Below are 27,518 nucleotides of genomic sequence, written 5' to 3'. Positions count from 1 at the left end.
TGCAATTTGACGCCATGAGAATTCAAAATGTCATCAGCCGTTTGAAACAGAGAGACTGGAATAGTTACAGAATGACAAAGAAACGTGCCACGGAAATGTAATGATTGATTCACGGATTCAGGAAACACCTGTTTTGAATTCTCACCTTTCAATTTGTTGACAAACAATTGATGCAAAAAATCTCACAGGTTGGCATGAGCATTCAAAAATTTCGAGGACAAATAACGCTCACCCCGAAAGACTATTCTGCATTTTAGGTTCCGTCTGACATTTATCCAAAATCCAAATATCAATTTATCTTGATCAGTGTCTGTTTACATAAATCAATTAATTTCCCAATGAATGAACATTTTGCAATTTAAATGACTCCCCATCCCTAGTGTTTTCCAAATGGCGGTCCGTGCTAAGACCCCCTGAGCTATTTTGTCAACAATGGCGAGCCCATATGGCGCATGGTTCCAAACGCTGGTTCGCCACATGGAGAAGCGGCCGCTGCCAATCGCCGTTGTTTGTCTTCTTCTTGACGCGGGGGTCAAAACATGGTCGACCACGCGTGTGTACGCATGCAGCATGGCCGCAATAGCACGCTGCTTTATTTCAGAGTCCATGCTGCCAGGCACATGGCGCGGGCCTCTCTGGTGAATGCTGTCTGTCATGGCGAGGCACATTACACAAGATGGAGAGGGACAGATAGGGAGGGTGGGGGTCTAGACAAAGACAGCGCCATGATTCACAGCAAGTTAAGCTTTTTGTCTCCCACCTCACGCCGCCAACACAGAGCAGGTAGCTTGGGTGCACAATTGGCTGATCAAGAGTGAAAAATTGCTGCCGTTGATCAACTGACAAGCTCACCCTCGCATGTCAGCACAGCCATACATGAACAGGTTGCACAATGCCGCGTCCTTCTGTTCTTCGTTTGCACTGAGATGCCAAAGAAATGCGGAAGAAACCTCCAAAGGCGAAAAACAATTTTTCCCCGTCACGCTATTTGACCTTACATTGTCACACAAGTATAAAATGAGCTCAACAGCTAATGTGATGCAAAATGTTACAGGGGGACATATGACAAATTGACTGTGTGGAGCGATTGCACGGCCACCAAGTATGAAATTGCACAACCAAGTAGATCTTTACTTATCTGCTTTTCTGCCTCATTGTTACATAACAGTTGAGCTAATGTGCAAAATGACCATCACTACAATGGGTTTTTGCATCCGTGACGAACTCCAGCCAACAACAGTTGAAGTCTGGCCACTGTGTAAACGATTATGTAAAGAGGCACTAACATGCAGACATACCCACATTGCCCACAAGGGCAACATCCCTGCTGTCATTCCAAAGCCGAAAGGAAAGATATTAGCATCAGCTAAAATTTGTAGTTTCTGTGAGAAGAAAATCATATCAAGGGGATCACGAACTAAAACAAAAAGAATAAAACCATACCAGATTTAAAATCACTAACAACGCTCACAGCAAGACTTTGACTTAGTCATCATCCACATGAGTGCTGGCGACCACTTTCCATTTTGACACCTAAAAAAAAAAACTGTTAACGAAGCCAAACTAGTACTTGGACAGCATCATTGCATTGTCTCGTCTAAATGAGTAAAAAAAAAGTGTCTCCAAAAGCAAAGAGAATAAGTCGTCAATCCTTTGACGCCGACCAAAATGCAGTTTGGAGATGCTTGCATGATTTGCCAACATCGCAGTTCCGAAATTTAAAGCCATGCGTTTCTTTAAAGCCATTCAGCAATTGACGTTTCACTGCATATGTGTGTGCGTGCTCGACTGTATAATTTTGTGTGTGTAATAGTACAAATGGTCGGCCATCGGTCAGTGCCGGACTTTTTGGACGCAGTCTTGGCAGCAGTTTGGTTCAAGCTTGTCCTTGTCTGCGTCTGTTCAGGGTGATTTAGAATCTCGTGCCGGCCTTGGAGGCTCTGGGCAAGAGAATGAGCACAATAGACGTGAGCAATGCGGCAGCAAAGTTCCATCGAGAGGCACTTGAACTCTTTTGATTGTCCCTTAACCCTCTTCTTTTCACTCCATGGCCATCTGGAACCAAGTGATTGAATTGCAAAGTTCTGCGATCCTAATTCTGCCATTAAATTACCTGGTATAGTCAGATATTACTAGTGCCGAGACTTATTGCTATCCTGTTTACCGTTGTTTATAGCTAGTGCTATCTTGTGCTGGTTTCAATTTCAAATTTAATTGCAATGTATTGATGACATGAGGAGTTTTCGTTCCTTGTGTGCAAGGCAAAATGAATAGATGGACATGTCTTTGATTTGGCAAATAAATTCCTAATTCAGATGCCATCATTCACACAGGGAGATGAAAGAGTACATCTTAACTAAGGTGCTAATCAAAACAGAAGCACCACGCTAAAGTCATGCTAGAAGCCTCACAGATGGGTTAACATGATGGATTTTAAAATCTTTGGCTATGTTCTCATTGCAGCTCAATTCCGATTTGTTTCACAAACTCTGTCTGACTTTTTAAACACAGTGGCTCAATTATTATTATTTTTCTTTTTTTTTTTTCAAATCCAATCTCGGACACTTTCATATGTGATCCTAGATCAGATACGTGCCTGATTTTTTGCATTTTATTGTCCGTAAATCTCAAAATGATTTTGAGTAACCGTATTGACTCTATGATTGACTTTGATTTACCGTATTTTCCGCACTATAAGGCGCACCTAAAAGCCGACAGTGCGCCTTATAATTCGGTGCGCCTTATATATGGACCAATATGGATTCGATGGATGAGGACTAATTTATGAAAGTAAGCTTTACGTGTTTATTTTGTGTGTTGTGTGATATTAACGTTTGAGCAACGTTGAGTTATTGACATATTGTTATTGTTTTCACTAATTCGAGTGTTACTATATTGTGATTGCATTAACGTTTGAGCAATGTTGAGTTATTTATTCTATGCGCCTAATAATCTGGTGCGCCTTATATATGGACAACGTTTTAAAATGGGCCATTCATTGAAGGTGCGCCTTTTAATCCGGTGCACCTTATAGTGCGGAAAAGACGGTAATCCTGCTTGAAAGATGAAACATAAAGCATAAGACATTTTTGATGATTCGTGTCTTCATCTTTAGTGATGCCTCCATGAAATGGGATCAAAAAGCCTCACCTCATTCCCCCTAAATACTGTATTTTCATCTCTTCCTGAATTGCTCCTCTGTGGATATGAGATCATAAAAAGCTAATTCCCATGGCGCCTACTCGCTGGACCAAATTCCGCAAATACTACGTTGCGCGTAACATTTTCTCTTCCTTCTCCGCATGTGGGTCACTTTGCAGCCCCATGTGTTTACACACCAGAGTGTAAGGCTGCTCTTTTCATAAGACAAGTGGATCATATTGTACCTTCTTAACAATCTGCTGTCATTCGAAACCCAAAATCTCACTGAAGACATCATTAGGGTCTTATTGGGTTTTAAAAAAACTACAGCACAGGAAAATGTACATTATACAATTCACTGATCTGCCACAAACTCCCTGCGGTGTTCCACACCAGGTAAATATTTGTCAGCAAAGCAAGTTGTCTCTCTCACTAGTATTTATTTGTTCTTTATTTCATCGCCACTTCCTTAATATTTGTCAAGTCACGCCCCGGACAGGTTTATGGAGGTGCCGCGGCAGATTTACGATGGCCAGAATGCACACCGATTGAGGCCAGCCCTCTAGGATTTTTAAGTTGGACATGGAGGGAGATGAAGTGGGAAGCTGATGGGATCTAGTGGATGGGCAGTAAAATGCGTGCACTATGCAGGGAGATGAAAAGGCAAGCCTGCCAGGGAAAAACAAGGAGCCATTTTCATCTTTTATGTTGCTGCAGTTTCTCAAAAACAGCCCAATCATAATTAGCTGGCTTTCTAACGTGGCAAGGCAAAATAGATGATCAAAATGGATTGCGAGGTGATGGACGACAAACCAACTTGAATAACCGAGATTGTTTCCACAAGAGAAAAGGTATTTTTAGTCAAGGTTTAGAAAAAAAAAATCTATTTTTTAGAAGGCATCAATTTGGTGGGTTATGGAACTACTTAACCACATCGTATTTGAATAACCCCAACACAAATGAGGACTAGAGGGCAACTCTCAATCATTAAATTTGGGATTTTTTTTCCAGTGCAGTCGGCATCTTAATGACAAATATTCAGTTTGAGGTAAAATTATAAATTGTAGCACAATTAAAGCAGAATCTTGTGGAAACAACTAGTAACTATAAACTTAGTACCGGACATTACACAAAGCAGTTTATCTTTGATCTATTTCGTGAGGTGGAACATAAACTGTTGATTCAAACATGACTTCTAACATCAACCAACTAACTTGTTAACAAAACAGTGAATGGCTCTGGCTTATACCTCCTCAAGTTAACCATCATTCATCCATGATCAGTACCATTTGTTTTCAAATAGGTCTTGTCTTCTCACGAGAGGCGGACCACCTGCCAGTCCCAATGTAAGAAAAAAAAAAACATCTTTGATAAATGACAAACAGATGACATTTAAATGCAGGAATTTAGTCATCCAGGATGCAAATAAACTCTCGTCTAACATCAAACCATCCAGATACGAGACGAAAACAGCAATTAGAAGCCTCCAAAAATGAAACCAATTCATTGAAAATGGAGTTTAATTAAAAGTGAATGTATTTGGTACAATTAGCGGGAGCCCTTCTCATGTCTCTCTTCAACAAGGCAGTCTCATTTTATGGAAGACAGTGAAACCAGAAGTGTGTGAAACCAGAAGTGTGTGTCGCTTATGTCCAGCCTACTACATGGTAATTTTGTTTGGGTCGGCGTCATTTTGGAAATTCCCACTTGCCCGAAATAGAAGTAAGATATTCAGTTCGTCTTTGGCAGTTTTGAAGGCTTCATTGTCTCATTTACGAAGCTGTCACCACAGATTATGCAGAGCGGGCTCGGTGCGTGACAGTCACCAGAAGTCACAAACCTGTATTTTCAGTAGGACTGCTGTTATCGTATCTCTCTAATGCATCTTTTTTTTTGTATTTTCCTCTTCTACTTCATTTGGCCTTTTCTTCTTTCTGAAGGAGCTCTGCAAAAACATGTTATTAGTTTTTCTTAGCCCGCGGTCTTACTTTTAAAATGGGACTAAAACACCACTTATACAGACAAAGGCAAATGCACTCCTTTTCTTTTTTTTCTTAAATAAAACTTTTCATTCTGATTGTCAATTTAAAATGTCTCCAGTGTCTTCATGTGGCTCACTACCAAATGAATTGGGAAAAATCCAGGCCCTGGTCATTGTGACCGCTCATTATTTCCAACTTTCAAACCCTCCGGATGAAAGTATTGCAAAAAAAACACGCAGAGTTGGCCCCTTGTTGCTGGCGGAAATTATGTCTAGTTTGTGGACTGGCGACTGGCATCATAAGATGACATTATGCTTGTTATGACATATTTTCCCCCCGAAACTCGAAATGTTAGGAACTGAGGTTCTACTGTTTTTTCCAGTTGGATGCTTTGTTATTGGCTTCCCGGAGGACGGGATTCGACTCTGATATTAGTGTGACTCTTTCTACTGCTTAGGACACACACACACACACACACACACACACACACACAGGGGGCAGTTGTCGCAAACTGTGTGATAATTGTAACTGATTGAGGACTTTACTGTCCCCCAAAGCAAACAGATGGACGTATTGGAGCGGAAAGTAATGGAACTCCATTCTTTCACAAAGCGGGACACGTGTAAGAGCTGACAAACATCGCTCTGCTTATGTGTTAGCCATTTGCAGAAGCCCAGCCACTCAGAAGATGGCTGATTTCCCTCACGTTGCTCCCATCTATCTTTATCATCTCCATCTTCGTAACACCCACAATGCTTGAAGCGTCTTGTGAGAACGCCAGCACCTAGGACGCACATTTTTCATTTCTATCAGGCAGCAATTAGCAGATTTGCTTGTGTAGCCAGAATAGATCGGAGCAAATCTACGGATTGGCTGTGAGCACAGGAAGGTTAATGTTTATGTCAACCTTGGCGCTCATTCCCACACTCCAATGTGCAATGTGTTGACTGTTTTCCTCTTCCAAGTTTTCCAAAAGCGACTTCCAAGCAGCACTAATATCCTTAATAGACATTTTTACATTGCAATTCAGCTTGTTTGGGTTTGCTATTTATTGGTCGTTTGGGCGCTGTTGTGAGATGAGAAAAACAGCAAATAACAAAATAAACAGTACCTGTATGTATTTGCTTGTCTCCATCCACTGAAATGTATTCAGTTCATGTTGATTTGTAATTGTAACAGTTCTCAGTTTAATTGCTTCTGTCCATTATTATTATTATAAACTTTTTTCTCAGATATTGTTCACATATCTTTCTAAATCAGTGAGCGCTTTTCATTTGAGTAAATAATTCATTCAACTCACAGCTGGGGCATTTTATTTTAAAGTATTGATTTGATTTCGGTATTTTGAGTGCTACTCTGGCTACCTATAATGTGTTTTTCACAAAGATTGCTGCATCGGATCCAGAATAGAAATCAAACGTGCTTACGTTCATACTCATGCTCTATCGGATGGTGGAAAATTCCCAGTTGGAATTGTCTGCCCGATTCCCTGTCCCGTTTACACAGAACAGCAATGTGGAAAATTGCTGGCTTTTTCAACTAATATAAAAGGCGACTTCCCTCCTCTCAAATGATGCCACCTCGTCCATTGACCTCCGTAGAAGACATGATGGAAGATCAGATGGCTTCCCCATGAGTGTTGAAGTTGCAGACTGCCCTCTTCTGTCCTCAGCTCTCCAAGGTTTTCCCACCCCTATCGTCCCCTCTTCAATAGATTGACAGTGTTGTGTGCTGAGCACAGCTGTGACATGTCACCTAACTCCGGCGAGTGGGTGAAATTGAAATTGACATTTCTCTGGAGAGTCACAGAGGGTCAACCCAGTCACGTCTCCGAATTGCCCCTTGTCACTTTAATGCTCACTATCTGCCCACATGGACACACATTCATAGATCCACTTCTCCTATATATCTGGTAGACCATCTCAAACCGTTTTCTTGATTTTTTTTATTTTTTATTATTATTATAATGTAGCACAAAACAACACCACGTCTTTTTCTCCGACTACGGTCGGGAAATCTGCACCCGTGTGACCACAAGATCACAAGGGTTCTCGCTGAAGAGTTGAGTTCAACGCAATAACAACGGTGCATATGGAAAACTACTTTCATTCACATTTTGGCCATTATTTTCGAGCCTTTGACTCTTCTACCATGGGTAGAATTAGTCCCATAAGAATTGAACTTCTGGTGTTACTTAAGGTCGCACTTTTTGCACAACAGTCGCCATTAACCAACACAAAGCAAAACACCCTTGGAATTGGAACAGTTGAACTTTTAACACAATTTTTGGAAAGCAGAACTAGAGAAAAATGAACAATGAAGGTAAAATAAGTTCTTAAGTAGAGGCAGAACTAACAATTATGTTTTGTTTTTCAATGTTCTGCTGCTGCAAGAGACTGATAAGGAGTTACTGGCAGCATGGTTTAGGTCGACTTTGTTGCCGTTGATTTTTTTTTTTTCTCAATAGTTAGCCTCATTTTGAATGTGTATGCGTTTTTTTAAAGTGGCGCAGTATGGAATCTCAGAGAATACAGATGAATGTTAGTTTAATCGTTAAAAAAAAATAGTAATATGTTTTAATTAGATGCAAATGTACTGCTGTTTTGTGTAGTCATCAGAGATTATCTGCTGAGCGGATCGAATGAAAAACAGCCCAAATGCTGTGCAAAATTGAAACATTCCAGTCCACAGTATCATTGTTGTGTTGCTCTAACTTAAATCGCTTTTAAATTGCCTGCTGTCTTCACATTTTTTTGACACTATATGTACTACAATATTTTCATCAAACTGTGTCTTCCCTATTGTATTCATTGTTATTATTATTATTATTATTATATTCGTATTCCTTATTTGAAGATTGTCTAGAAAAAATATGAATAGTGCAGTGAAAATAGCAAATGCATTATGCTTCAATTACTTTGGAACTTAAAATGTTAAAAATATAGTTGGCCTTGAGCCGTTTTATGTTGGGTTAAGGGGTGCAATATTTTCCTCATACTGTTATTACTTATGCAACACCACTGTGTAAAATATCTTTAAAGGTCATGTTGATATGCACAGTTTTTTTGGGTGTTATCATTCAAGCCGCTTACCTCGAATGCCTCAAGTACTCGATGACCCGTGGTGCTCGGCACGGTAACTAGTGTGTCAGCAGAACAAAGCGAAAGGTTTAAGCGTGTGAGCGCTCGTCATTTTTCACCGAGTCCCGAGCCTGGCCCGGGAGAAGGCGTAATAAATGAAGCGAGAGCGACGCGGCACAGGGAAGCGAGAGCGTGTTGCGGTGAAGGTTGATGCTGGGATGCACAGAAACATGCAAGAAACACCTAACACACTACTGTGCATCACATTCAGACGCTTGTTCCGTGCTCACTTAATGTTAGGCGAGCAAAGAAATGAAGAAGAATGGAGCGTTTGAGCCTTCATTCACAAAAGCCCATTTGTTCCTCGAGGCATCCACCTGTCGTTGGATTGTCAGCCGCTGTCCTTTAGTCGCTGTAGTTTTACAGGCCTGTCCACCATGCCTGCTTCTAATAGACCTTATCAGGAGCCGTTGAGCCGATTCAGCGCCTTGAATCGGTGGCAGATGCTGTCACTGCGAAAGAGCCATCTGACTGCCTGCTCACTCCACTGCCCAATTAATGTCGTCGTTGGCCTTCCCGGAGAAAAAGATGAGTCTTAGAAAAGGAAGCGCAAAGCAAAAGTTTGGTGACAACTTTCTACTTGGCAGAATGTCAAGCTAAGGGTGTGTTACCTTAAAACAGAAAATCACGGAAACGATTCCTGCTTGAAGTATATTTTTTTGCCTTACTCATTTTCTAGTCACTGTTCCGTCAGGCAGTTGGTAGTGTCGTGATTCACAACGATGACAGCAGGCACGGGATCAATCCAATGTACCGTAAAGGGAGTCCATTTTTACGCCTAATCTGGCCAAGTGGTTTAGTGTCATTTGGGGGACCCCAAGTCCAAGACCCTTCCCCCTGGACCCACCAAGACACTGATACCCCTAACTGCTCCTCGGGCACTTCAGCAGCCCTCTAGTTAAGTCCAGTGCCAATAAAAGTTTGCTGTGAAGGGTCAAATGCAGAGCTCAAATTTCATGTACATGACAAAAAGAGGATCTTATTAATATACAGTTCTAATAAATGACTTTAGAGTAGTTAGCACTGGTTAAATCCCTTTCACTGTCCCAGTCACAATTACCTTTTGACAGTCTGATGACCAGTCCATGATGTAGTCCGCCTTTCCACCTAAGATGACTAGGATAAGATGTTGTGTCATTCATAATGTGGTTGTACAGTCGTTGACTTCCATGCTGCTTTTCTGGATCAATTCCCACTCAAGGCTCTGTTCAATTGGCTCATAGGTAGTCCAGGATGTAGTCCACCTTTCCACCTAAGATGGCTGGTTGGACTATTAGTAATGTGGTGGTTCACAATTCCAGGTCCAGAAAAAGAAACCCTGCCACAGTTTGGCTTTTGCCACTGGTGCTTCTAATCATCCGGCAGGTAAACAAGCTATCTCCCAGGAGCTCATTTGATTGTGTAATGTCGGGGTAGCGAGGGTCAAATCCTGCTCAGTGTACTACCACCACCTGCCCCAGTTGAATTTGCAATGGAATAACAGAAGGCAAGTAGCTGAACTGAGCTTGTGGAAAAGAGGCAACCCCAGATGCCTCTTGAACTTGTTGCCAAACTGTAAGCTGTGCCCTAAGTGTCCATAAGTGGCCAGAAATATAAACCTCACTGGTTTGCTATTAGAGCTGAAAGCCCCCAATAAGTTCACCAGACTAGACTATTTTTTTAATTCTGAGTTTACTTAACTTGATGTCTGTCAACATGTATATTCAGTCTTGTCAGTCAAGCGTTGTAGGTGTGTGTGTGTGTGTGTGTTATTAATAAACCTGCCATTATCCAGTTTGCTCAGGGCACTCTTGTTGAATCACCGGTCAGGATTTTTTTTTCCATTTTAAGCGATGCCAATGTCTTTAAAGAGAAGTGATTTAGGTAAGGGTAGCTTTTACCTCGTCGCCATCTGATGTTGGGGTTCACTGACAGGTATTCAAAGGGAAGGTGCTCCCTACTCATCCCAGCTTTGCTCTTTTTGACACAACAAAGGCAGATAGGAGAAAGAGGCAGCAGTAATGAGATCCATCTCCTGCTTGAGGTCTTCTACATTCCAAAAAACTGCCACCTGGAAGCCTAGGAGTATATCTTTCTGTAACCCAATCCGAAGCCCTGGAAAAATGCTGCAGTGATTTTACAGTAAGTAATAGGAACGGATTGGAGAAGTTAGAATAAATGATGAGGACGGGGCTGGGGGGATGGCGTTGGCACTGGAGCGCCATGCATGAAGAGGGAAGTGAGCAGGGAAAAGGCAGCTTTGCCATTCACTTTGAAGCTTGCTCCACTTCTGTCTGCCTTTACGTAAGAGACAGATGAAGAAAAACAAGTGCCACAAAAACAAGGCAAGGTGCAGGGGGAGAAAAAATGAAAACGAAGGCGAGTGAGAACTCCCAAACTCGGGCCTTCTGATGTTCTTGACAATCGAGTGGCAGCGTTTGGTCGACCAAGTTTGACGTTCAGCTGCACAGAGCTTTGGTGATGAGTAATGCATCATGGACAAAAAAATAAATAAAAAGAGGCAGATCACTAAGAGATGCTAGGACAACACGTTTTCAGGGAGTGTTGCTGGACAGAACAAAATGAAGAGCCAGAAACAGAAGAAGGAGGAAGGAGAAAACAATGAGAGAGGAGGATCGTTCCCAGAGGGCTTCCTACGGTTGGCGCTCTATCATTTTCTCCTTCGCCTTCTTTCTTGTTACATAAGCTCTGAAGGCTCGGCTCAGCTGAGGTCCTCCGCTTCAAACGTAGTCATCCCGGTTAATTGGTTCAATCTGATTTAGCAGACAGATGATGAACATCAACAAGGAACAACCAGAAAGTTGAGGTTGCCTCCAGGGCCCCCTTGAGAGTAAACATAATACGCTGTTTAAGAATGACGAAGGTACCGCAATGTTGAAGATGATTAACAAGCAGGATTTCCAAATTGGATGAGTCATGGATGAACAATTGTCCAGCTAGAACTCATCCATGGTGGTGTCAACTGCAAAGCACAGTCAAACTGTGAACATCGATGGGAGTTTTGTTTCTTTTGGTATTTTGCTAGACTTTGCACAGATGTAATTAGGCGTAGCAGTGTTGGCGCGATTGTGAGGCGTAAAGTAGCTTTTTGCCGGCCAATCATAGCAGCATCTCTCGTTAAATTCAGGCTGGTCGGAGTGCAATATGTTCAAGTTTGTGCTTTACATTGCAGAAAGAGAAATAGACTCGGTGGGGTTGGTGCATAAAATTGGCAGATGAACTGCAAGGTTTCCTTTTGCAGATGTTATTATTATTATTATTTGGTTTAATTTCACTTTTACATTCCACTTGTAACAAGTTGCAATTCTCTGTTGACCCATCAATAGGCACTTATTGTCTTGCTCTACTCAACACAAGCAACCCCTGCGAAACAGGTTCTGTGAGTTTGATATTTGGGCAGCACGGTGGAGCACTGGTTAGCACGCCCGCCTCACAGTGCAGCGGTTGATGGGTTCGATTCCGGATCTGGCTTTCCTGTGTGCGGTTCGTATGTTCTGCCCCGTGGTTTTCTCCCAAATTCCCAAAATGCTGATTGAGCACTCCAAATTGCCCCTAGGTGTGGTTGTGATTGCAAATGGCTGTGTGCCCCTGCGATTGGCTAGCGACCGGTTCAAGGTGTCCCCCGCCTACTGCCCAAAGTCAGCTGGGATAGGCTCCAGCATGCCCGCGACCCTCGTCAGGATAAGCAGTTCAGAAAATGGATGGATGCATTGGAAGTACTCACAGTAAATTGCTGCTTGGTTGAAACGTACGTCCGCTTTTATGGACTCGAGAGAGAGAGAGACTTGTATATATAGTACAATCCAAGTCTGTTATTCCGGCTAGATCGCCATCAAACAATTCTGAACGCCACTGAAATGTGATCTCCGGCAGTGTGTAAACCACAAGAAGACCAGAATGAGTACAAAATGAAGAAGTGAATGCAAGCATACAAGACTAATCTCTCCCCCAACTAGCATTGGAGACCTGCCTTGCAGCTTTTTGCAAGCATTCGTGGCTCTGTGTGAGTTCACGAGCTGTAGAAGCACTCTTGAGCTTGCGGTTAAATACCTGAGAAGCACCTTTAGAGCAAAAGGCCTCCGCTGTTTCGTCTGCTGTTGTCAGCGAAAGGTTTGATTAGGAAACAGGAGGTGGCGGACGAACGAAATGTGTCTCGAATGTTGTATTTCCTGGGGCTGTATCATTCAGCAGCAGGAAGAGACAGTAGCGGGGTGACTAAATCCACAGTTGCCGCACTGAAGCGTACACGATTGTTTTTACCAATGCCCTCATTCTGCTCCGCTGTTGATTTTCTTATGACAATCAATCTTCTTAATGCCACCATCGCCCACATCAGCTTAGGTTGCTATGGAGATCGGTATATCTGCACCAAAGCGCTGCCTCGGGGAGAGCACGCAAGTGTGTGTATGTGTCGACGGTTCGTCTTTAATTGCCATTTGCGGTATGCATCCTGAGCGCAGTCAGTAATTCGAGAGGCGCAGCATGGGGTAAATAGCTTTGACTGGTTTACAAGTGCGGTAATGGACTCTCTATGCTTGTCTTCCTCCATCCAGCCTCTCGGGCCCGCTCGTTACACATCCATATTCCACGAGACGAGGTCAAAACGTGAAGCGGGGCACAGTAATAGCGCCATTAAAATGGGCTTGTATGTGTTTTCGTTCATAAATAAACACATCCACAAGGTCGAATCCGAGGCACCCGGATTTTTATTCTGTTAAATGGCCTTTCTCAGTCCTTCAGCGCCAGGAAAGACATTAAAAAATGACGGATGCTTTTAATCAATCTTTGTGGCCCGCCGTGACTCGGCTGACTGAGATGCAACACAAAATAACCATTTTTGAGTTATCTAAATCAGATTTGTTGTCATATTTGAAATATTAAACACAGCGGCTTCTGAAGTATTTCTAATCATGCTAATTATGCTATCCCTAAATATCCTGGTAAGGTTTACGATATGTACTGTCTCTCTCCCGTACACTCACTTTAAAAAATTAAAACAAAGCCAAACCAGAAATTTTCTTCTACAGCGTTTTCAAATAATTGAATGCTTGGCTTTTTAAAACATTTTGGGCAACAATATGGTGTAGCTACTGCAATTACTACTTTGGAAAATTTGCATTTTTTCCGGGAAATACGTACACCCGATTGTGTCTCGATTATCGTCTCAGAACATGGTATGATGATTGAAATGAGAAAAAAGAAACCGAGCGGGGTCGATCTTCTCCCAGACTCTTAATTTACTCAGTGCAAAGACGACACTCCCAATTTCCTGTCGCTATTTAGGCCCCTTCTGCCATTTCTCTTCCCCTCTTATATCCTTCCTCTGCTAACTACCTTCTTCATCAGGAACTCTAACTACCACTTTTACTTCCTGTAATAACTACTCTCTGTGGTACTAATCATCCCTTTTAGAAGAAAAAGGAAACAAAGAAATTCTGTTACCATGGATGCACAGCTGGGGCGCTCGGTAAAGAAGAACTTTACAGATTCAATGTCAAGAAGAAATGTGAAGGGATTTTTTTTTAGATGAATGTCACTATGTAGACGAGAGAACAGCTTGTATATATTCTCCTTCCAACTGGTTGATCTTGAATAGTTTCATCGCTTATTTCAAAGAAAGAACCCAATCTATTTTTAATGATATCCGACACACGATTGGCAGGTAGCTGAGGTCAACCTTCTCGGTCTGCGACGAATCTTTAGCAAAGTCCTATTCATTTTTAATGATGGTCAAAGTAAATGGGAAGAGCCCTATTCATTTTTAATTATTCCCATGACATAATGGCCAACGTGGCTGGGGTCAAAGTACAAGTCTCTCGCCACCATTCTACCTGTCACACTTTTCAACCAATCCCTTCCAAATCTTCAGTGATTATTGTCACATACACTAGGACACTATTTGTTTTGAATTCTATTCAGCACACTATGGCTGAGGGCAGGTCAGTTGTCAGCTAAACTACATGCCCATGTCCTGATCCTGCTTCTAACATGTCATGTGATATGAATTTGATCATGTTCCTTTCCACCCGCATGTTATTTTTCCACCTTTGACATGTTAACCATAGCAGTGTGCAGGATATTGTGCGGCTGCTTAGTGCAAAATGAACAGTCAATTAATATCAAGCAAATGTTATCTCAAGGCAAACAGATGTCACGTTGAGCAGTGCAGAGTGGTTTGATGCTTACTGCCCACTAAAATTTGCTATATAAATAAAGTTGTATGGTATTGTATCATTGTTAAGTTATTTTCTATCAGGACCAAAACAATTTAGTGGTCAAGGAATGTATTGTATTCCACTTAGAGGTTCTACTGTACATGATGTGATATATCATCAGCGGCCCTGGCAGTGTGACCTAGAGCACGTAGCATCATGTAGCCCAGCACGACCATCTTTCACGCTGAAGCCGCAAAATGAGTGAGGGGCAGTCGAGGAGGATGAAGAGTGGAAACATTGCTTCATAAATTGCAGTTGGAGCAAAAAAAGGAACCTGCCATTTGGATGAATTGACTGCCACCAGTCCAAGAATAAGTGGCATCACTGTCTGTGTGTGTGTATGGGTAAAGGGAGAATAGGAAGTGGCGATATGATTCATGATTGATCAGGTGATTCATGTGATCGAGGGAGCCATGTGCAGCTTAAAAACAGCTGGTTTCAAAGAAGGAAGGAAATAAATCCTAAACATTTCCACACTGGAGTGTAATAGGAATTACTAAGGGCAATTGGAAGTCCAAACGAATCACAATCACTTACGGCACAGGTGTCAAACTCAAGGCCCGGGGGTCAGATACGGCCCGCCACATCATTTGATGCGGCCCGCGAAGACAAATTGTGCATCAAATTCGTGTGTCATTACTAGAATTGCAAATTGTCTTCACTTTTAATAATATCTCTTTTTTTTTTTTAATATTTGACCAGTTTTCACTGGTCTGATTTGAAAACGAGTTATTTGTCAGTTTGTTTTGTAGCTTTTACTGTATATAATATGAGGTGCTCATCCATTGATTTGGGTTGACCGTCATAATGGCCCTCCGAAAGAAGCTATGACCACAAAAAAAATGAGTTTGACACCCCTGACCTACAGTATGTATAGGATTTTCTTTTTAACAAACTCTTAATAATTATACTCCAAATTAATAAATCAGAGGCTCTCAATGAGATGAATCAAGACAAAATTCAGGTCCAGGATCAATCTATTATTTAAGCAGTGCAACTCTGGGCAATCTTTTCTTTTCATGATGGTGGTAATTGTACATATACGAAGAATAGAAAAAAATTTAATTCTACTAGAAGACTCTTGTGAGCTTTCTCGTAAGTTTCTGTCTTAATCTTTCAGGCTTTTAAAAACGCACAATACCCCACTACTGGCAAATGTGACCTTTAACGCAATGGTGCTTTCTTGTGCTACGAGGAGTACCAAGCCAAAGTTAGCGGTGAATGGGGCATAATGTTAAGGCGCACGCTGGATTGATTTCCGGAGAGAGAAAGTCAGGAGGCAAATGAAAATATATAAGTGCGTCAACTCCATAGCGTGTATGCAGGAGTGTGACCAAGCTTGCAAGGCCTCCGCTGACATTCTGCTCAGTAGAACAGAACCACAAGTCATCTGTCACTTTTGGTTCCTTCCAACAGTTCTCTCAATTTATCGCTTGCCATCTATTTCCAACAAATATCTATAGAAATTAAACTTTTCACACTAAAGCAATCATGGCAAATATATGAGTTTGACCTGTGTTTTCATTTTAACAGCGGCTGCAGCAGCAGCAGTTAAATTAAATTAAAACCGGTTTACCTTGCTGGCTTTACTCAGTCCCTTGCATCTTCTCCACTGGAGAGCCATTCTTTTAATGGAGCGCATGCAATGTTAATATGTATTCTCAGACTTTAGGTTTGCACTAAAGGTTCACTAGCTGGATATTCCGGCAATAAAAATACAAATAAAAAGCTGCTGCTCTGATAGCATGGGCGGGGCGGGGGCTTGGAAACTATGCAAACACATTTGGTGCTTCAAGCACACACAAGTGCACTAGTTCTATGATAGAATAATAGTATTTCCTCTTGGGCTTAACTTTTCCATTACCCAGATCCCTCTGCTTTTCGGGAAGCTTGGCTGGCTCTACGTGTGAATTGATAGCATGCACACTCACAGCACACACCATGCCGGAGTCAAGAATCATTGCTGTTTGATGAGTTCTCCATCTACCCATTTTCTTCCCACACGTTCCCCTAAATAGCCACATCCACACAAAGTCCTTCTTACAGTTTGATGTGCATCTCCACTGACTTTTTCATCAGCCAAGTGCTGCTGCTACACAGGAGCTTCTTGGAGCTGCCCCCGGAGCCCATCGCCTCCCCTGGTTCTGAGGGCGAGCCCCGGACACTTTGAGATAAAAGCTAGCGGCTATCTTGTTGGTGCTGTCATTCTGCTGTTCTCTGGCCAGAGCTCATCACCTTCAGGCGAAGCCCTTCACCCATCACATGAAAAGCCACACTGGCTCATTCAAGGACTCGAGATTGCTTGTACCTTTGTGAGTGCTTCAGCTTGTATGGCAGATTGTGACCCATACTCGTGTGTAGCTCGATAAATGTAAAGATGATCTGGAATAGGGATTGTGGAAAAATGAGCGGACTAATCCGAATTCTGACTCTGCGATATTAAGGGCAAGCAGCGAGTGACATGGAAACAGGAAGTTGTTCTAGTCGTGGTATATAAAAAAAACACGCCTGTGAGCGGTGAGATGCGTATGAGAATGCAAACATGAATATGTAAGTTAACAGGAAGAAATTGAACAGTTATATTCCATTTTAATCGGGCTATCATATGAATTGCTATGACAACTGTGTGACCGATAAATTAATTAATTAAATAAATACATACAGGATGCCAAAACAATGGTACTGGCCAATTTGCTGGAACTTGGGAGAGAAGGCTCAAGAACGGAACTGTCCACCCTCGTCCCAAGATTTTTTAAGAATCTCAAACATACTGCCAATTAAGTCAAAAGTCAAAGTCAAAAAGTCAAAGTCTGCTTTATTGTCAATTTCTTCACATGCCAAGACACACAAAGAAATCGAAATTACAAGACATAGTACACAATATACATACAAGTAAACAACACAAAAAAATAAAAACAAGAAGGCACAAACAATGAATAAATAAGAGTGATGAATAAATAATAAATAAACAAATAACATAATAAATAAGAGGAACAAAAATGGAGCAAGTGTGCATACAGCAGACAGTCAGAATATAGCGCAAAAGTACAGGACGCTACGCAGAAGGGGGGAGAGAGTTCAGGATAAAACGCCATCAACACCTTCTAGGTTGCGACCACATAGTGTACATCCTAATCGTTCTGCTTTTCTCACAAGTGATGTGATTGTCTTGGTGGAAATGCAAGTGGATTGCGCAGTAGAAAAGTGCAGAATGGTAATGATATCCTACAGCACAAGTTCCAGTTGTGCAACGATAATCATTTCTACAGGATTAAGTCCTGACCCACATCAGCCGAGCATATTAGCATTCTGAGAGAGTACTGCGGCAAGATTCCACGCAGGCGAAATGCCGCAGTTCTCAAGGAACGATGAGGAAAAACTGGAATAAGTGACAGAGTGAAGATGCGGCTTAAGGGAAGGAGGGGCCATTTCTTTGGATGTTTGTCTTAAGTCTGCTTCGATGTGATTTATATTTATTTTTTGATAAACCTTCCTGCCAGGATATTTTGAGGTTAATGCTGTTCTCATTTGCATCTTAACTGCCATACTGTCCACATTTAAATATGTTTTGAAGCGTAAGCAAAAATGATTTAAATTGCATTAATAGTTGAATGCAATTGCATTGAATGCAGGTGACCTCTTAACCTGGTTTAGCTTTGCAGGGAATTGTTTTTTTTCTAGTGCCAGGGTGGGAGAAATCAAATAATCGCAATACAGTGACTAATAAGTAGCGCTTTTGTTATTTCCACACGCATCAGACTTGCCTCAAGTCATCTTTCTCGACATGCTTCTTCCTAGCTAAATTGTTTTATGAAATTGAGTGCACAGCCACTGACATCTTGCAGGCATTCATTCACTGTTGTCTTAAACACAAAATAAAATAAAGGCAGGTATCGTGATATCACACAGTATCTTGTAGCTAGATAATTAAGATGCATGCAACACCATATGTGTCCATATGTTAGCCGGTCTTACATGCTAATCATTATCGGAGCAACAGCAGCTGGCAGATAAAATATAAAATTCGATTACAAAATGCCTTGAAGACTAAAAAACTTGTTGCTGTTACAATTTACAGTTCCAAAAGTTCATCATCTCAGAGGTGGGTCGCTTCCTCAGCATAAAGTCAGACAAAAGTGTCTTACTTCACAAACAATTGGAACAAAGAGTAACTATTAGAAGTAAAATGTCTTCCACAAAGACATCTCGCTTGTGACAAGCAATTATGTCTTCACCCGAATGTAGACGACATGCAAGTTCTTTGCAGGTGCAAGGCTGTCATATTTGGGGGTGGCAAATTCAAATGTATTATTCTTTCACATTTCACCATTCAATGGAAAAACACATGAGCAATTATTCAGTTTGCCTCTTGGCACAAAAATTGCTTTTTTTTTTTTTTGCTCAGGCAGCACAATGTGTCAACTGGTTTCCACTGAGAAATTAAAAAAGTGAGACTCAAACTGCATATCTAATTGCCTCAAAGCGTTAGTCATTGCTCTTACAAAAACCAGTGCTATGGGTTATTCATGACATTTTTATAGCGTTTAATGCGTTCCCATCCAATTGATTGTTGAAGAAATCAGACTACCATTGTTGTTAGTCATATAAACTCCTTTTCGCAATTTATCGCAGTAACTCGTAATAAATGAAGTCTGAAAACTTGAGTTCCGGCTGCATCACTGCTCTCAGTGCTCAGTTAATCATTTATCCTATACCCTGATCAAAATGATTCCGTTTTCACCATACAAACAATCAAATTAATCTCTATTAAACAATAATTATCACCATTAGACATAATGTAATAAAAGTTATTTTTTTTATTCGGGGGGGACTTGGAAAATGTCCCGCATCATATAAATGTGTTAATTTAATCAGCTTCAAGCCAACTTTGGTGAAATGTGTCTTCATTTAGAAAACAAATGTAGCTTAAAGCAGGTGCTTTGTTAATTATTTGTAATTGCAACGCATTGAGCCAGGACGTGTCTGCAGCCAAAGTGCACGCTAATCTATCGCCAGCCAAACATGTTTCATTTCAGGAGATAATCCTTTTTTTTCCCTCGATCATCATTGATAACATGAGAGGGCAAGGGACGTGAGCGAACGATACTCTACGTTCTCAATAATGAGCTTAAGGGACAGAAAAGAGACACGTGAAAATAAGATGTGCTCTAAATGAGGTCCTGGCAAGAATGAATGTCTTAAATCATCAAATGTAGAATGCAAGATAAGAAATGACTTATCGTCGCAAAGATTTATTTAGTGCATCTTTTGCGTTCAAGGGGACCACTGATTGAATTGCAGCTCCATCTTGGCAAAACACTGCATTCAGTGGGTCGACTCTCAAATGAAACACGGCCGTCTTCTCTAAGGAAATCACGGCGGTAGGTAATTAACATCCTACCATGCTCCCCCGCTACGCTTCTGATTGGCTGAAAGTCACCAAAGCTACAGCTAATGCAACGTTCCCGCAGGTATTTCGCCAGAGTGAAATTATCTCATAGTGTTTCGCGTATCGGGGGACGTTATCAGTCCGTGTTAGAGCGTAAACACTTCTGGGAGCCCACCAGCTCTCCTCGCACCACTGTCATTTGTCAGCCTTGTTTTAAATGTAGAAGCACGCTCGTAGCGCTCTCGCTCAAATATTCTGTACTTTATGGATCTTATATTGGGGAAGGAGGATTCTTGTTTGAAATCATCGTCTGTAGCCCCATCAAAGATCAGAGGAAGGAGAAGTAGGGCATACTAGGCATGAAGAAAATGCTTTTAAACCTAACAAGGTCACTCTGTGTCAAACCTGCAATTGACTGGAGATCCGCCCGCCTGTAATACTTTGTTAGCTGGGATAGAATCGAACGACCATTGTACAAAATAATCACGGTGAATGGAAGGTTCGCTGGGTGCATCATTGGCTCGGTAGTGATTGCTTCAATGGGATAAATGGATGATGAATGTGCGTTTTTGGTAGTAATTCAGTAAATGGACAGGTCGGTGGTTTTGGATTGGATGGGGAGTTCCAGTGTATGGGCAGGTGGGTGTTTTTATAATTGATTGATTGATGTTGAGGGGATTGATAGTTTGGAGTGTGGGTTGAATCTTTCTTCGAGGATGTTGGAAACCAAAATGCACCAAAAGATCAACCACCAAGGTGGTAAAAATTAAGCTTTTAAGTAGACGATGATCATGGTGTCAGGTTCCAGAAGCAGACGTTTCATTACATAAAGACACACAGTTGCATTTGTATACAGATATGTACTTTTAGAAAACCCTGATGAGATTTTCTTAAGATAAGCCGAAGCATTGGTTGACGCAAACAACTACACCCTAACCCACAAAAGATGACACGAGAAAAGAGTTGGCCGCAAAACAGAGGGATGTTGTGCATAGAAAAACAAGATGAAAGTCAACTAGTAAATGAATTCCTTTAGATGTGCTATTCTCAAGACGAGGGTGTGTGCATTAAGCCAGCAGTACGTGCAAAGCCCCAGAGAGTGTGTTTTAAAAGATGTAACACAACTAGAAGGGTACCCTGTAGAGCCTGTACCTCCACCAAGCACAGCGTTGCTTAGATCTAACCCCAAAATGGATCTGGCTCTTCCTTAATCCAGGTGACACTGTTCCAACTAGCGAGGCAAATTAAAAAAATTTAATGGCCACACAGGGAGAACAAACCTTGGTCTGCCATGGCCTACAGTATTTTCTTGGAAAAGTTATTTTAAAAATTGTCTGGATCGTGTTTGACCTCGACCTTGGCAGTTTTAATACCGAACTGCGCTGCTCGTTTCAATTTGGGCATATGGCGCACTGAGGGATTCGAGGGCTTCTGTGTTGACACAAGTGTGTAAATGGGCTAAGGACGACAGTCGTAGTTGGTGTGACCTGCTCTCGGTTTGTTAGCTCCGATTTCAGATGAAGTCATCAGGTCCCACTTGGCATTCTGGTCAGTGGGTCAGTGCCTGCAGCCAGCCAGCTCTCGGGTCATTCGTTAAAGTGATTTCTGCTCGTCGAGTTTTAAATTATCACATTTAATTGGCCTGCGGCAACCCTGGAAAGTAGCCAGTTGTGACTCCTTCGCTCGCTCTGCATGTCTGTGCTCTGTTATTGACTGCAGGATTCCTCTTTGCTCTCCCTTGGAGATTTGATTTGAGAGGTTATGGGTCTGTTTGTCTATTTGAAGAGTTGTACTAATATTTGACTGTCAAGATATGGATGATGTAGGAAGGTGCTTAAATCCATCCATCTAGCCATCCATCCAACCACCCACCCACCGGCCCGTCCGCCCAACTATAGCCAGTCCATCCATCCATCCATCCATCCATCCATCCATCCATCGATCCATTCATCCATGCAGCCATTTTCTTTACGATTGGGATTGTGGTTAGGCTGGCCCGTATCCCCAGACGTGGCAAATCGAGGTCCATGTGATAGGAAGCCCAAGCAAGAACAGGGAGAACATGCAAACTTCATACGTGAAGGCTCCAGCTGAGATTCAAACTCTGTCATTTGAAACGGTGAGGCAGACTTGTTGTACCCTTGTACACTTTTGTCGACGTGTAATAAAAAAGGTTTCATTCAATTTCACAAACACTTCAAGGTAGCGGTTTAAAACTGTCACCTCATATCAGTGTTGAGCTTTGTAAAGTGATTGTGAAGTTTTTGTATTCGTTAAAATCACTAATTGATACCCCAGTTCCTATTAACTCAACTGCATTTCCATCTGGACACAATATTTAACACATTGTTTCATCATGGCTCCTTAGAGTAAAGATCTGTGAGACCAGACTCAAAGTTAATTTCAATGAGCCCCTTTGAGAAGAAGAATATGGAGAGTTCATTTCGGACATCTTTGTCATTCAGGGCAGTATCCCAGGGACCACGTCAGAGTCGTTTAAGGTACGAATTAAAATAATTGTGGTCAGCTATAACTGTTTTCAGTAAGTAAAGATAATTTAAATGTGGCCAGAGGTGTGAAATCCAGGTCCAGAAAATAAAAACTATGATTTGGCTTTCTCTACGGGTGTTTTTCATCAACCAAAGTTTAAATTTGAGCTTGAGGAAGCTGGGAATATTTATCCCTCACTCTGTAATAAAATGCTGAAAAGATAAAAGAGAATTATTCATATTGTCGTCACATAATCCCTGGCGGTGTTTCTCATCATATAATGGGCCTTCAGTCTTCTGCCACCTCGGACACAGCACCTATTATTTCATCACCGAGTAACAATTAGCTGACAAAAGAGGAGGTGAAAGTGAGGGCACCAAATACCTGTTCACAACGCCCAAAATTTCCCCCCCTTAATTAAAAGCTTACATTTCCCATGACGGAGTATCAGACACTACAGAACAAACGTAGGGTCGATACAACAAGAGGGGAAGAGAAGGGATTTTTAAGAAAAGCCCTCAGATATCTAGTGGTAATTAGGGGCTCGTCTCCGGAGATACCAAAACACGCAGAGGTGTTTGAGTTGTACACCCAATTTATCTTTTCATTGACCACAAGAATATCTTTGAATCCACCTGAAGACAACTTCAACCTCAAAATAGCTTTCTGTGACTACAAAAAGAAAAGAGCATTTTCCAGCAATCTTTTCTGATGATCAGAATTATGATATGATATATTTCAATGTGATGTGATATTCCCAAGGCTGCATACAGCCAATAACCTTGAGGCAAATATCGTAATCACTGTGTACTTAAGCACTTTCAACATGGACAGTTTGGGAACTGGGCGAATAAAGAATTTATTCGATTTTGGTGCCCATCCATACAAACTGAGAGGAACAGATCCAGATTCTTTTTCCCCGACTGCTTTTTGAATTTTTGACATTTTTCTCATAAACCAAAACATGAATCTCAATGGCAAAATTTAGGACGAATGGAGGATTTCTGTGAAATGTTTTTGTTGCCCATCTAAATTAGGATTGTTCAGCCTTAGTGATGGTCTACAACCTTATTATTGTTGTGGCCACATCACTCTTTCACTGCCAATGACGACTATAGACGTCAAATATCCATTTTAACTGTGAGTTAAGAATTGCATGGCAAGCTGGATCGTATGCTCTCCTGGGTCCATTGTTCCCCACCCCTGGTGTACGCTGTAGCACCTGCCATTGTCGTTGAAATACGGTCCAATTTCGAATAAGGTCAACTGTCCTTTTATATTTGCTATCCTTGTTAGCATTGCCGCTGCTTTGCTTCCTCTATAATCACATAGAGCACAAGGCAAGGAGTTGATTTGCAGCACGTGTTGTAAAATGTGCAAAAAGCTGCACCAACCTCCCCCACACACACACAAGCACCGTCCTCGTCCCTTGTGTTGGCATTCCTCCAAAGTAGAGCTGCCTTGAATCCTGCTGCCCGTTACTGGCACACGCAGTACCTGTCGTCAGGGTACGGCCTCGCGGGCGGCAATCCTAGCCATTGCAATGCACGTTGTCATGGTAACCTGCGGGCAAGCTAAGTAAAAGAAATAGGTAGATTCCAATGTCAGTAAAAAAAAACACCTGCCCGGTCGTGCTTTTCTCCGAAGCTCGCCCGTTCTGTGAAATGAACTTGTGGTAAATGAATTTTTAGGAATTGAAACATTTTTGGGTAGCTTTTTGCTCTTGCTTAGACTTTCACACACTTATCAAGTCATGCATGGGTAATTATCGTACCATATCACCATCACACATTTAATCTATCTTGAGGGCACTCATGGAATCCCTGTCGTAACACAAGGGGGCTACGCAGCCTACAAGTGCAAAGAGAATGGCAAATCTTTAACCAACAAATTCTCATAATATGCTGCAAAGATATTTGTTTGATCAGTTGCTTCATTTCTGTATGCAAAATTGTCCCTTTGAAAAATGATAGAAACAGGAATGGACCTGATAAGAAAAGACTTAGACACTCCCAACCAGCAATTTTTCCTCATTGCACATCATTATTTGATAAATCTAGGCTTTATGTCAAGAAAATATATGGATTATCATATGCAACACGCACCAGAGACTTTGTAGATGGCGACGTTTGAACAGCAATCCATCAATTTTTAATTACACAGATGGATGTAGCTCCGTTTATTGAACATGCATCCAGACAGCTTTTAGATACTACGGGCATATAACACCACAAAGCAGCGTTCTATCTGGAGGCAATGCTCTTGTTCAAAATAAGATTAAAAAAAAAAAAAGAAGAAGACTGGTGGAAGTACTGATTCAACTCTTATCCTTAAGACACATTTTTAAAAAGTACAAACTCGGGAATGAAGGCCTACTTAAGTAACTCATTTTCTGTTTTGATTGTTTACATCTTCTATTACCTTATATCATGCCAGTTATAGTGCTAGCTCAATCAAATATAAAGTGATGCCGTAGTTATGGTGTGAACAAAAAAAGGCAAAATCGGTTAACTCAAATTTGATGGTGATTTTTTTTTTTTTATTGACAACAGAAGCTAGAGGTTTTCAGGCTGGCCCACGATACAACGCAGTCACCACAAATCATTCATGTACCCAACCTCAAACTATTCTCTTATAAGAATTGAAGATTCTCTCCATGTCAGTGCTGTCCCTGGTTTCTTAAAGTACAACGATCCAGTTTGATTCAACGAGATTACGATCCATGGTACAGGTCCATGGATCATTTGGTACTGGGCCGCACAAGAAAGAATAAAAAACTTGCATTATTTCCGTTTTATTTATCCGAGTCTGGATGATTTTTTATTTTGAAAAATAGACCGGATTCTCTCCAACACCTCTGTGACGTGAACATAACATAACATTACTCATGTTATGTTGTTGGCGTAATGTTATGAGGACGCTGCTCGTAAAGTTGCAAAGGAATACGCAGTGGATTCACGTTTATTATTATATTATACTGTGGTGTTCGCATACAGGACTCTCCCATGGAGGGGGTTTTGGGAACGTGGTATTAATGTGGTAACTCACTTCTGTTGTTATTCTTCCAATTACTCATGTTCAGACAAATTTTTTGCGCCACACTTCCTGCATCTCCTTTCCTTCCGCACCTCAATACTATTGTTTTTATGTCAGTCATATTATTACATTTTGTTGTATTTATCTGCCACACTTTCAAAGTGAAAATATTCGTGAAAATATCGTCTGACAATAATCTGGTACTAAAAAGGTTGGGGACTGCTCCTGTAAATGATTTGATATATAATTCAATGTATACAAATTTGAATGCGTCGATTTGGTTTGATTCAATGCAATTTCATTTTTTAAATCGCAATAATTGTTTTTATTGAAATTGTTTTTTGTTTCGCTCCCTCACTGATGGCAAACTTGTTACGGGTTTTATAGACCATGTAAGGTTTGACAAAGAGGAGCACCAAGTAAAGCTGCAGATGGTGAAGTTAGCATTTAATACTTGCTTCTAAATATCCAACATCTAACAGTTTGGACTCTGAACAAATTACTGTTTGATAGGCATCGCAACCAAATGTTTGGCATTAGAAGTTCCAGTGCGGTACAGTGTAGTAGTTTGACAAAAAACTGGGACTTAGGAGTAGCAGAGAGGACCACGTCTTTTGGTGCCACTTCAGATTTTGTTGACTGTCAAAATATTTGTTTTCAGTAGTGTAAAACACCATAGCTTGTTGAGATATGTTTTGATGGCCAGAAGCATGACACAACAACTCCTTGAAGTAGATCGAGTCATGTTATGTTGTGAAGTGAGATGTGACTTGTGTTGGTGTTGTTGTTTATTCCGAGAATGTGCTGGTGGGTGTCACACAAGCAAAAAGTCAACTCCAAACAGTAGCTTGGGAGAGTGGAGACTAAAAGATGCCGAAAGGATCAGAAATGACTCACATTCAATGTCCATCTTGCTCTTTTATGCTGTGAGCTATGCTTCTAACAAGGAATTTTAAGATTTTGTGCTGTCATTTTTTTGGAATGTGTAAATGTTATGAATATGTTCTTGGGGTTTTTTTTCCCCCTTCAATAAAATGTCAAAATGTCAAGTTCACATAATTGCACACTAATTGAATACAGTACGCAGGCAGTGAGGGGAGTTGTTGCATCAGGTCGCTCGATTTGAAAATGCTCCAGATATTATCTATAATGCATTTAGTTGGTCCTTTATTTTGTTCAACACTCCCTTGTCATTGTATTTGCTCATGTTCATATGTTGTGAATGTTATCTACGTCAGTAGGTGTCAGAATGCACCAGAAATATATTAATTTTGTCTATATTAATTTGTTCTTCCTTCATTCAATAAATTCTGTGTGTTACACATAAATTGCAGTTAGTTGATGTCTATTAGATGTGTGAGTGAAACTTAATAATTGTCATCTGGGATAGGCTCTAGCATGGCCCGCGGGCTGAACACGATAACCAGTGTTAAAAATGAATGGATGAACGTTGACAGAAAACTTCAGAATGTCACATAAGAAACTACCCTGCTAAGGAAAACAACTCGACACCATATTTGCTCCTCAACCATCTGTAGCTTGCGTGACAGAGCAGAAGAGTCAAGTCAACGTGAAAAGCAGATATATCATTTAATATAAGATATAAGACCGAGAAGTCTGAGGTGGAAACAAGAGATAACTCTGCCGCTATCTCCAACGGGTGTCGTGATCAGCTCTCAGTTAGAGGGAGGATGTCAATCATCCGCATTACATGGATCTGTTCCACACTCGCCCACACACACACACACACACACACACACAGCAATGGATACCTTATCTCATCAATTCCTGCCAAAACCTCTCATGGTGCATTTATATATGGGCGCTGTAGCCAACCTATTATTTGTCAATTTCATCCTTATTTTAAAAATCATCCATGCTTGAGCATAATGGATTCCATGGGAAATAATTGTTTTGTCTTCATTGTTTCAAGGATGAGTTTCTATAGTGCTTGTCCCCAATAAGGTCATCGGTGAGTTAGAGGCAGGTGACTTTGGCCAAGAGGCAAGGTCCACCCCGATCTGATTGCCAGCCAGTCACGGATGAGATACTATTACTACTAACAACAGCAGTTAATTTGACTCGTTTTTTTTTTTTAAAGGCCAAAGCAACACACAGAACCTCC

General features: G+C 41.3%; 1 protein-coding gene across 4 annotated transcripts in view; it reads left to right on the top strand.

The window, feature by feature from the left end:
- il1rapl1a (interleukin 1 receptor accessory protein-like 1a) overlaps window positions 1–27,518 on the top strand; it is a 170,926-nt gene that overhangs the window by 123,404 nt on the left and 20,004 nt on the right. The gene's annotated exons all lie outside the window — the stretch shown is intronic.

This window comes from Syngnathus acus, chromosome 21 (genome assembly GCF_901709675.1).
Source record: "Syngnathus acus chromosome 21, fSynAcu1.2, whole genome shotgun sequence".
NCBI classification, from domain to species: Eukaryota; Metazoa; Chordata; class Actinopteri; order Syngnathiformes; family Syngnathidae; genus Syngnathus; species Syngnathus acus.
The sequence above is the reverse complement of the archived record's forward strand: the minus strand, read 5'-3'. Positions and strand labels throughout refer to the sequence as shown.